The 10595-nt window shown below is 55.9% G+C and overlaps 2 long non-coding RNA genes across 2 annotated transcripts in view; one reads left to right on the top strand and one right to left on the bottom strand.

The window, feature by feature from the left end:
- The first annotated feature begins 4756 nt into the window (after window positions 1-4756).
- The window catches only part of LOC108304263, an 8685-nt gene continuing 2846 nt past the window's right edge, over window positions 4757-10595 (top strand). The window contains exons 1-3 of the long non-coding RNA XR_001825181.2: window positions 4757-5114; window positions 8536-8540; window positions 9250-9256. This is a non-coding gene — a long non-coding RNA (uncharacterized LOC108304263). The remainder of the gene's footprint in view (window positions 5115-8535; window positions 8541-9249; window positions 9257-10595) is intronic.
- The window catches only part of LOC108304262, a 7278-nt gene continuing 4152 nt past the window's right edge, over window positions 7470-10595 (bottom strand). The window contains exons 2-3 of the long non-coding RNA XR_001825180.2: window positions 8505-8634; window positions 7470-7948 (exon numbers count right to left, since the gene is read on the bottom strand). This is a non-coding gene — a long non-coding RNA (uncharacterized LOC108304262). The remainder of the gene's footprint in view (window positions 7949-8504; window positions 8635-10595) is intronic.

The following is a 10595-nucleotide window of genomic DNA, read 5'->3' as shown; positions in this document are numbered from 1 at the left end:
GGGATTACAGGCTTGAGCCACCGTGCCCGGCCTCATATTTGCATTTCTAAGATGCTGCAGCCTTTGCACTGACCACCAGAGAGCGCTGTGCCCCTTGTGGCAAGATCAAGCAATCTGGAATCTGAAGGAAAAGGAAGTAGTTCAAGCCGATGATCAGTCCTTTGTGGTTGTTGTCTAAGATAAGTTCTTACAACTGAGATGCGTTTGCCATCTGGCATCTTTCAGCATCTAAGGGAGACAAATCTGCCTTGAGACAGGGAGTCTGCCGCTGATTCTCACACCATCTTCTCCAGCTAGGTGGGGGACAGAATGAGGCCTGCAGTCAACTCACGGATTCTGCAGTTTTTTGTTTTGGTTTGGTGTTTGTTTGTTCTTGAGACAGGATCTGGCTCCGTAACTCAGGCTGGAATGCAGTGTCGCAATCTCGGCTCACTGCAACCTCCACCTCCTGGATCCAAGTGATCCTCACACCCCAGCCTCCCGAGTAGCAAGACCACAGGTGTGTGCCACCATACCAGGCTAATTTGTGTATTTTTAGTAGAGACGGGGTTTTGCCATGTTGGCCAGGCTGGTCTCCAACTTCTGACCTCAGGTGATCCGCCCACCTCAGCCTCCCAAAATGCCACGATAGGATTTTTTTTTTTTTTTTAGTTCCCTTTTTCCAAATGAGAAAACCAAGGTTCAGAGAGGGAGAGCGTGTTGCCCAAAGTGGCCCAGCAGAGCCACAGCCTTCCATCTGGCTCCAGTGCCTTCCAGACCTCCCCTCTCAGCCAACTGCCTCCCAACCTCTAATAAACTCCTGAGAAACGCTGAGCAGACGCAGTGGTACCCACCCTCTTTATCTGCCCAAATCGGGCTGGCTCGGTGGAGCAGTCAATAATTAATTCTGAATTCTCTCCATCTATCACGGCGGCAGGAGCCGGAGTGCCTGGAATCCCAATCCCAAGCCTTGGTCACCAGAACCAAGGCACAGTGGTAGCAGGAACTGGGATGGGGAGGGGGCCTCACCGAGCCTGGGGAGGGAGTATGGGTGTCCCTGGCCCCCCACCACTCCCTGACGCTGCGTTATTACACGCCGTGCATCGCAGCAGTGACCAAACCAGACCCTCTTCCCGGTCTTCCCGCTGCCCACGGGCTAGTGGGGAAAACATACATCGAATGAATAATAATATAAATAATTAATGCTACAAAGGAAAAGAACAAGATGTGAGAATACAAAACAACAGGAACAGGACTTGTTTTGGGGCCTCCCCAAGGAAGTGACATTGAACCTGCAAATCACAGGGTGAAAGGTGAAAGGTTGGAAGAGGATATTTCATATACAGAAACAGCCCACACAGGCCGGGCGCGGTGGCTCACGCCTGTAATCCCAGCGCTTTGGGAGGCTGAGGCGGACGGATCACCTGAGGTCAGGAGTTCGAGACCAGCCTGGCCAACATGGCGAAATTCCATCTCTACTAAAACTACAAAAATTAGCCAGGCAAAGATAACAAATAAGAAACAACAACAAACAAACGAAAACTTAACTGGGTGTGGTGACACATGCCTGTAGTCCCAGCTACTCGGGAGGCTGAGGCAGGAGGAAGGCTTGAACCCAGGAGGTGGAGGGCACAGGGAGCTAAGATTGTGCCACTGCGCTCCAGCCTGGGCAACAGAGCCAGATTCTATCTCAAAAAACAAAGAAAGAAAGAAAGAAAGGAAAGAAAAGACATAGTCTGTGAAAAAAAACCCTGTGGCTGAGGCCCAGCAAGGGGTTTAGTAGATCTGAAGCTCAAAGCACAAGTGTGAGGTCAGTGCCACGTCAGGAGGCCTCAGGGCTAGGCCTGGAGCCCTCATAGTGAGGTCAGCAGCCTTCAGGGGATAGCCAGGGGCCATCAAGGAAAGAGATGGGTAAGTTTCCCTGATGATCCAAGGGGCGGTAGTGAGGCCGCTTCCACCCCAGCTGTGTCACCCTGCAAGGCCAGGTGTTTGGCTCTGAGTTTTTTTTGTTTTTTTTCCTTATGACTGTTTTCCCTTTTGAGGGTTCTTTCAAATCCATTTGGGACGGGAATGAGTCAGGATTTCTCTGCCAGCAAACAGCCAATGTCACGCAAGCAGCTCCCGGCCTGGCCATCCCAAATACCTCCCTCCCTGGGCAGGCAGGGAAACTGAGGCCCAGCGAGGGACAAAGAACAGCCGAGGTCACTCAGGGGAAGGTTGAGTGTGGAAGGGGTTTCCGGGGAGGCTCAGGGGCCATGCACCTGCCCTCCAGCTTCCATTTCTTTTGTTGGGGGTGTGAGCTTCGTGGGGGGCTTGACTGGGCGTCCCGGTCACCCTGCTGTCCTCAGAACCCTGCACACTGGAGGTGCTTAATCAGGGACTGTGCAATGCATGACCCCAGCAGCTTCTGAAAACACCCCAGAGGTCATCCTTGGACATCAGAAGGAAAGGGGGACTCTTCATTTGTGTGTGTGTGTGTGAGATGGGATCTCATCTGTCACCCAGGCTGGGGTGCAGGGGTACAGTCTCGGCTCACGGCAGCCTCTGCCCCCCAGACTCAAGCGATTCTCCCACCTCAGCCTCCGGAGTAGCTAGAATTCCAGCCGTGCACCACCACGCCTGGCTATGTGTTTTGTATTTTCAGTAGTGAAGGGGTTTTACCATGTTGCCCAGGTCCAGGCTGGTCTCAAACTGCTAGCCTCCAGCGATCCTCTAGCCTTGACCTCCCAAAGTGCTAGGATCACAGGCATGAGCCACTGTGCCCAGCCAACTTATGTTTTCATCATTTTTTTTAAATGTAATGTTATATTTCTTAATTATGTATTTATTTTATTTTATTTTTTTTTTTTTTTTTGAGACGGAGTTTCGCTCTTGTTACCCAGGCTGGAGTGCAATGGCGCGATCCCGGCTCACCGCCACCTCCGCCTCCTGGGTTCAGGCAATTCTTCTGCCTCAGCCTCCTGAGTAGCTGGGATTACAGGCACGCGCCACCATGCCCAGCTAATTTTTTGTATTTTTAGTAGAGACGGGGTTTCACCATGTTGGCCAGGATGGTCTCGGTCTCTTGACCTCGTGATCCACCCGCCTCGGCCTCCCAAAGTGCTGGGATTACAGGCGTGAGCCACTGCGCCTGGCTTGTATTTATTTTAGAGACAGGGTCTCGCTCTGTCACCACCGAGGCTGGAGTGCAGTGGCATGATCACAGCTCACTGCAGTCAAACTCAAGAGGCTCAGGTGATCCTCCTGACAGCCTCCCAAGTACCTGGGACCACAGGGGCATGCCACCACACTGGCTATTTTTTTTTTTTTTTTTGAGACGGAGTTTTGCTCTCTCACCCAGCCTGGAATGCAGTATCGCAATCTCGGCTCACTGCCTCAGATTCCTGAGTAGCTGGGATCACAGGCACGCACCACCAAGCCCAGCCAGTTTTGTATTTTCAGTAGAGACGGGGTTTCTCCATGTTGGTCAGGCTGGTCTCGAACTCCTGACCTCAGATGATCTGCCCGCCTCGGCTTCCCAAATTGCTAGGATTACAGGTGTGAGCCATCAAGCCCAGCCCCAGCTAATTTTTAAATGCTTTTGTAAAGACTGGGTCTCGCCGTGTTTTCCAGCCTGGTCTCAAACTCCTGGGCTCACGCGACCGTCCTGCCTCAGCCTCCCAAAGTGCTGGGATTACAGTCAGAAGCCACCAAGCCTAGCCCAGGGAAAGAGGTGTCTTTTTCAATAGGAAATTTGAGGAAAAAAAAATAGAGACATGGAGAGAGACAGAGACTGAGAGGGAGACCAACGGAGAGACCTGGAGGAGAGGCAGGGATAATGAGACACAAACAGAACCCCAGAGAGAAACAGAGCAACAGAGAGCAGCTGATAAAGACGCCGGTCACGGGGGCTCACACCAGCAATCCCAGCATTTTGGGAGGCTGAGGCAGGAGGATCGCTTGAGCTGGAGAGGTTGAGACTGCAGTGATCCGTGATTATGCCACCGCATTCCAGCCTGGACCCCGTCTCAATAAAAAGAAAATAACGTAAGAGACTGAGACACAGAGAGAGAGAGAAAGGTGGCAAGGTCAGAACGAGCACTAACTTGTACGGGAGCTGTTGAATGAATTACAAAGAAAGGTTCCTTCCTGGGGCCCTCTCACCTCTGCAGCTGGGTCCTCTTGTGCAGTCAACGACCTGCCCCACTGTCTGTGGCAGCCGGAGCAGCGTCTGTCTTGATATCTCGCATTGAATGAATGCTCAGAGTTAAGAGAATGCCAGAGCCCAGCCTGGAGTCACACAGAAAGAGGAGCGAGAGGCAGGGCGGGTCGGAGGCGGGAACTCCAGGTGTTGGCAGTTTCTGGCTAAACTGCTGAGGTCTTCTGAGGGAACCACCTGGACTCACTTGCCCCCTAGGAGGATTCCCTGGGACCTTCTTGGAGCGCCAACTAGGTGGGCGGCCAAGGCGGGAAGTGGCCCCTCCCGAGGACGCCGCGGGCCCCAGCCAGACGGTGGCTGCCAAGTCTCACCCAAAACTCCTCACGGCCCAGACTTGCTCAGGGTGGAGCCCGGAGTCTGAGAGGCCCTGGCGGGGAGCAGGCGGGCTTCCCCGGGTTTCACAGCCCCGAGCTGGGAGGGGGCTGGCAGGGGTCACCTGGTGTAACAGCTTGTGCAAAGGCCTGGAGGGGACAGGGAGGAAGGTGACGGACGTGATCACGTCAAAACCGTAGCTGGGGGAGAATGAAGCGCAAGAGAGCTTCAGGGCCAAGTTAGGAAGCTGAAACTCAATCGTGTTTTCAAACGTTTAACCTTTTATTCAGTACACTCTCCAAACAGCATCTCTGTATCTAGTTCCAAGCTGGGTGATCCTGCGGCCCCAACAGTAGCGATGACTCTTGACTGCTCAGAGGAGACACAGACCTCCCAGTTCGGTAGATCCCCGAGTGAGTCACAGGTGAGACTGGAGGCAGCAGAAACCTCGAGGAAAGTAGGCTCTTCTTGAAGGATAAGAAATGGCTGCATGAAGAAGCGGGTATTGAAGCTAGGGCTTTGAAGGATGAATAGGAGCTTGCCAAACAAAGAAGGTGGGACATGCAAACCAAGTGGAGGGACTGTGGCCAGAACTTAGGGACATGTGGATGGAGGAGCAGGAAGAGTCAGGGTGAGCCTTCTCCAGATCCAAACCCAGCAGCCTGTCATTCAAGGCCAAGAAACCCCCCGATAGCTCCCCTTGGCCCTGTTTAGCCCTGTCAGGCCTAGGACTTCCTCAGAGCAGCTCCGACAACTGCAGCCACTGTCATCTCTCCTCCTTGGGTCACAGGGACCATGCACTTTGGTACACGGTGACACTCCGTCAGGGCTGCTTTCCACGGCGTGGCTGTGGGACCCTAGGCTCATGCCTCAGTTTCCCAACCTCGAAAATGGGCTGCAGGAAGCCACTTTTGCAGCTTATGTTTATCTCAGGCCAGGGAGGCCTTCGACAAATGATGCAAAGGAGGAAGAGAAAAATGGAAGATGGGGACGGAGAGGGAAGGAAGGGGGCAGAGGAGGAGAGACGGGCTCGGATGGGAAGAGCGGGGAGGAGAAGGCTGCGCACCTCCCCCCCCAGGTCATCACCAAGAGACAGGCCCAACATTATTATTTCAGAACACGCCAGCCAGCGCTGTTGAGGCTTAAGAAATGGGTGATGATTTGCATGTAATCTGCATGCAATTTGCATACTGTTTGTTAAATGTCAAAACGCCCTGAAAATGCTTTCTTCCACTTCCACCCCAAGTCGAAAAGCAGGAAACCCTTCCCCACTTCCTCCACCAGCTCCCGGCCTGGGCTGGGGACCCCTCGGTTCAGAGGCTGCTGGGACGCCAGTCCAGAGGGTGGTGACCCCGGGCAAGCCAAACGCCATCTCTGAAATGGGCCGTCATCCCGGCCTCTGCCGAGTGAGACGGGGCTCCCAAGAGACGTGCGCAGGTCCCAGCATGGAGCAGGGACCACGGAAGGGAACTGGGGCGATTACTAAATGCCCCGTTTTCTAGCCAAACCCTGATGGAGGCAGGTCCCTGAATAAGCACAGAGAAATGAGTGCCGGAGGGGACCCAGGCTGGAGACAGACGCGTGTGACCCAGCTGTTAGCAGACGCGCAAACCAGGCATGAGCAGGGATCTGGGCTGCCTCCCTGGGCTCTGTGTCCCTGACAACCTCTGGGGCCTCAGTTTACCCTCTGCGGAACAGACAGCAGAAGACTCTGCTCTAGGAGGAGTCCCTTGGGCACACAGTGGGGTCTTTGGGGACAGGGTCCTGGGCTAGGCACCAAGGGCTGAAGGGGGGATAGCAAGACCCCCCTCCAGGCACACCGGGGGGCCAGCAAGACCCAAGTCACTCCGCAGAGCAGCTCGGGCAGTTCTGCCCACTGGAGTAAAGAGGAGCCCCTCTCTGTCTCCCCTCCATCTCCCCCTCCTCTCCGCCAAGCAGGAGTTGGAGGGGAGATGCCCCCCATTCAGCGGATGCTCTGAGGGGAGGCAAGCCGGAGCCCACCCGGCCGTCCCCGAGCTAAGCAAACGCGCAGTCTGGGCGCAGCTGTCCCAGTGGTGGCGATTACATGTCCACCTGACCGCGCTCTGAGCCCTGCAGCCAACAGGACTCTTCATTAAAACATTCCTCCTGGCCAGGCGCGGGGGCTCCCGCCTGTAATCCCAGCACTTTGGAAGGCCGAGGGGTGGCGGGGGGGACCACAAGGTCAGGTCCTGGCTTACATGGTGAAACCCCGTCTCTACTAAAAATACAAAAAATTAGCCGGGCGTGGTGGCCTGATCCCAGCTAACTGGGAGGCTGAGGCAGGAGAATCGCTGGAGCCCGAGAGGCGGAGGTTGCAGTGAGCCGAGATCGCACCACTGCACTCCAGCCTGGGCGACAGGGCGAGTCTCCATCTCAAAAAATAATAATAAATTCTTTCTTCCCAGGCTCCAGGTTCCGGCACCTCTGCCCGTGGTGCCTGGATAGGGAACATGGCCCTGGAGGACATACGCAGCCCCTGTGCCCCCTCCCCCAATCCTCTCCCCCACCCCCCTCCCCAGGGGCCGAGCAATGGTGGCATGGCTGCAGGTCACCGGTGCAACCCTGAGGGTCTCCATCCACTTGGAATTCCCACGACACATTCCCGGCAAAGCCCCGAGATGCCCAGTTCCCCACCCCCAGATCCGCCTGCGCTTGGCCGGAGGCCTTCAGACCCCCTCCCCCACCACCCCGAGACCCCTGGCAGACAGCGAGGCATCCGGGTTGAAGGGGAAGGGGAAACCGCCCACGGGGTGGGCACCGGTGCCTGCTGTGGAGGCACTTGGGGTGGAGGTGGGGCGCTGGTGGAGGCCTGAGAAGGAGCTGGGATGACGGCATCTCCCTACTTAGTCACTGGAGAGCTCGGGCAGGACTGGCTGCCCCTCCAGCCAGGGCTGTTCACTGCACGAAGGGCCTGTGAGGGCCCCAATGAAGGCTAGGTGAGGGCCTGTGAGAACCCCAATGAGGGCTAGGTGCTCTCTGCCTGGGAAGGAGGGAATCCAAGAAGACTTCCTGGAGGAGGCTGCAACCCCAGGTGGATTGGAGCTGCGGAGAAGAGGTTGAAAGTGCTCCAGGCAGGGAGCATGGCTTGGGCAAAGGTGTGGCTGGAAGAATATTGTGGGCAAGAGGGGAAGTGCCTCCGAGTGCTCTTCCTCTGCCCTGTCCTTCTCCTCATGCGATGTCCTCTGGCTGTCCCTGGGAGCCTTCCGCAGTGGTGCAGTGCTTCCCACTGAAGACAGGGCACCCGGGGCCCCAAGAGGGGAGCCAGAGCCTCAAAGTCACGCAGCAGAGCTGAAAGGCTCAAGGCTCCCTCCTGGTAGGCTGGGCAGGAGCAGAAATGTCCTAGGTCCGTAAGGGACTGGGGCTCTGGCAGGAGCGTCTGAAGCAGGGTGCATCAGCTGGTCAGGCCAGGGTTTCACTGTCCTCCTGGGAGCCCAGACCCTGGAACCACAGAAGGGGAGGGATGAACCGTTTCCATCCAGGCCCAGGGAAGGGTGACGCACCGGTTTGCCAGCCAGTTCGCCTTCCCTGTTACCTAACATCCCTGATGTGGACAGTGACACCGCAGCCATCCCTCCGGTGGATGTCCCTGGTATCCTTTAAGAGGAAGGAACAGGGATGGCCCCTATTAAACTTGGCTGTTTTCTGCCACCTGATGGCAGTCACAGGAATTGCAGGCAAAGAGCACCGCGAAACCAAACCGAAGCTCAATCCTTCATTGTAAGGAGACAGGTAACAGGGCCCAGAGAGGAGAAGCAATTTTTCCAAGGTCACTCGGCAAGTCAGGGGCAACACGGCTCTGGTCCGCGTTAGTCCAAAGAGAAGTGAGAGACACCACGCCCGTGTCCCTACTCTAGGGGCCGAAGCATAGGTGTATGGACGGGGGTGATGGTCAATAACATCTGGTCCCTTCTCCTCTCTGGGCCTCAGTTTCCCCATCTATGGTCTCCACAATCTCTAAGGTCCTTTCTCTGTCTCAACTACTAGAATGACTTACCTGGAGTGAGATCTAGGCTCCCAGGAGGCAGAAGACGTAACTTCCAAAAGTGCCCCCTACCCCAGCATATTCCTCCCGCCAGTACCTGGGTCCCCTCGGTCATGGCTCTGCCTCCTCCAAGCCAGGCTACCTGAAAGAGGGAGACAGAAAGACCCAGGTTCAGGAAAAACACAGCCCTTGCCTTGGCATTCAAGGCTTCCCTGTTCTGCCCAGTGTCTGGCTGGTGCCTTTCCCGTAGCAGCCAGGGCTCACCTCCAACCCAGAGATTCCCTCCCCTGCATCCAGGCACTGCTAGAGCTCCAGAAAAATATCCTGAGCAGCCCACTCCTTCCCTCCAGAGACAACATATCCTGCTAATATTTACTGAGCACCTACTACGTGCCAGGCACTGAACTGGGAATCCAGCAGTGAACAAGATGGACGGCAGTGCCCTCATGGAGTCTACAGCCTACTGCAGGAGACAGGTGACAAAAATAAGTAAAATGTAGAGAAGTCAGATGCCGACAAGCAATGGGGGGAGAGAGAGAAAGCAGCGATGGAGTGGAATGCAATTTTATTATTATTATTATTTATTTTTTGAGACAGAGTCTCCCTCTGTCACCCAGGCTGGAGTGCAGTGGCACAGTCTTGGCTCACTGCAACCTCTGCCTCCTGGGTTCAAGAGATTCTCCTGCCTCAGCCTCCTGAGAAATTGGGATTACAGGCGCCCACCACCACGCCCGGCCAATTTTTGTATTTTTAGTAGAGACGGGGTTTCACCATGTTGGCCAGGCTGGTCTCGAACTCCTGACCTCATGATCCACCTGCCTCGGCCTCCCAAAGTGTTGGGATTACAGACGTGAGCCACTGCACCCAGCTATTTATTTATTTATTAAGAGAAGGAGTTTCACTCTGTCGCCCAGGCTGGAGTGTAATGGTGGGATCTCGGCTCCCTACAACCTCCGCCTCCCAGGTTCAAGCAATTCTCCTGCCTCAGACTCCCGAGTAGCTGGGAGTACAGGCATGCACCACCACACCCGGCTTATTTTTGTATTTTTAGTAGAGACGGGGTTTCACCATGTTGGCCAGGCTGGTCTCGAACTCCTGATCTCATGATCCACCTGCCTCAGCCTCCCAAAGTGCTGGGATTATGGGTGTGAGCCACCGCGCCTGGCTGGAATGCAGTTTTAAACAGGGATGATCAGGGAGGGCTGCAGGGAGAGAGGGCGGTGGGAACATGAGGGAACAGCATTGCAGGCTGAAGGAACAGCCTTTGCAGAGGCCCGGAGGCAATGAGGAGGCCTGTGTGGCTTGAGCAGAGTGAGCAAGGGGGAGACAGGGAGGAGGGGAGAGCAGGGAGGGAATCCGGCAGCTCATCCAGGGTCTTGCAAGCATGGGGAAGGGCTTGGGCCTCGACCCTGATGGAGGCAGGAGCCATGGAGGGCTGCCGGCAGAGGAAGGACGGGCCCTGACTCAGGGGCTCCCAGGTGCCCTCTGGTACCTGCTAGTGGGAGGACAGACTTGTAGGGGACAAGGGCAGGAGCCTCGGACCTGGGTGGGGGTGACTGGGCTGGTCTGGGGGCTGAGAAGTGGGTGGATTCTGGTTAGACTTTGAAGGCGGAGCTGATGGAAGCAGCCAAAGAACAAATATAGGGGCTTGGGAGGAAGAGAGGAGCAGACGGACGCCAGTGAAACCCTAATAACACGTGTTCCCGCTGAGGAAGCAGGAGGGGTCCTGATGAAGGGCGTGGCTCGAAAGCTGGGATTCAGCCAGGCTCTGCCCCCTCCCAGCTAAACCTTGCTCTGCCTGAGTTCTTCCACCTGCGAACGGCCAATGACAACAGCACCCAGCCGGGCGGGGGGGCTCACGCCTGCAATCCCAGCACTCTGGGAGGCCGAGGCGGGCAGATTGCCTCAGGTCAGGAGTTCGAGACCAGCCTGGCCAACACGGTGAAACCCCGTCTCTACTAAAAATATAAAAAATTAGCCGGGCGTGGTGGCAGGCACCGGTAATCCCAGCTACTCAGGAGGCTGAGGCAGGAGAATCCCCTGAACCCGGGAGGCGGAGGCTGTGGTGAGCCGAGATGGCACCACTGCACTCCAGCCTGGGTG

The sequence above is a fragment of the Cebus imitator genome, unplaced genomic scaffold (assembly GCF_001604975.1).
Source record: "Cebus imitator isolate Cc_AM_T3 unplaced genomic scaffold, Cebus_imitator-1.0 Scaffold53, whole genome shotgun sequence".
NCBI classification, from domain to species: Eukaryota; Metazoa; Chordata; class Mammalia; order Primates; family Cebidae; genus Cebus; species Cebus imitator.
Note: the sequence above shows the minus strand (reverse complement) of the source record. Positions and strands in the feature narration are given on the sequence as shown.